We start from the raw sequence: 601 nt of genomic DNA, 5'->3' as shown, positions 1-601 counted from the left end.
GCTGGCTGTGCCGTGCGGTACCGGGCGCGGTTATACCGGCCGGGCCGTGTCGCTGATGCCGCGCGCGGTGTGTTGCAGACCAAGTACACGCTGATCGACGAGCAGGACATCCCGCTGGTGGAGAGCTACTCCTTCGAGGTGAGCGGCCGCGGCACATCGCCCCGTTCGGGGTGTTCTGGACCTGCCGCTTTCCCTCTTCTCTCCCGGGGCCGCGGGTGTCGCTCCCGGGATGCTCCTGCAGCACTGGGTTTGACTCCAGTTGCCCATGGGAGCGCTGTGCTCGCGGTTTGGGACAAAAAAATCTCCCAGTTTGAACTTGCTGAAATACCAGTTGAGGTTTCAAGCAGGAAAAGTTCTGTTTTCTTTTTAGTTTTAAACTGGCATGGGTTTAAGGCATTTATATGTCCCATTTATTATGTAGGTTTTTTGTTGCAGTTTGCTGTTTGTGCTTTTGGAGAGCTGATAATTTGTTCTCGCTTACTTGGTTTGGCAAACTTTAAACGTGTTCTCTTTGCACATAGCCTTGGGTGAAAGAAACTTCTTACTGTAGCCGGTTAGGGGACCAGAAAGTGTTTTCTCTTAATATCCACTGGAGAGGGTA

General features: G+C 52.4%; 1 protein-coding gene across 1 annotated transcript in view; it reads left to right on the top strand.

Moving 5' to 3' along the window:
• Positions 1 to 81: 81 nt before the first annotated feature.
• The window catches only part of ZMYND19 (zinc finger, MYND-type containing 19), an 8,866-nt gene continuing 8,346 nt past the window's right edge, over positions 82 to 601 (top strand). Inside the window, exon 1 of the mRNA XM_009071479.1 lies at positions 82 to 138. The gene's annotated coding sequence lies outside the window, so the exon portion shown is untranslated. The remainder of the gene's footprint in view (positions 139 to 601) is intronic.

This window comes from Acanthisitta chloris, unplaced genomic scaffold, assembly GCF_000695815.1.
Source record: "Acanthisitta chloris isolate BGI_N310 unplaced genomic scaffold, ASM69581v1 scaffold26363, whole genome shotgun sequence".
NCBI lineage: Eukaryota > Metazoa > Chordata > Aves > Passeriformes > Acanthisittidae > Acanthisitta > Acanthisitta chloris.
The sequence above is the reverse complement of the archived record's forward strand: the minus strand, read 5'-3'. Positions and strand labels throughout refer to the sequence as shown.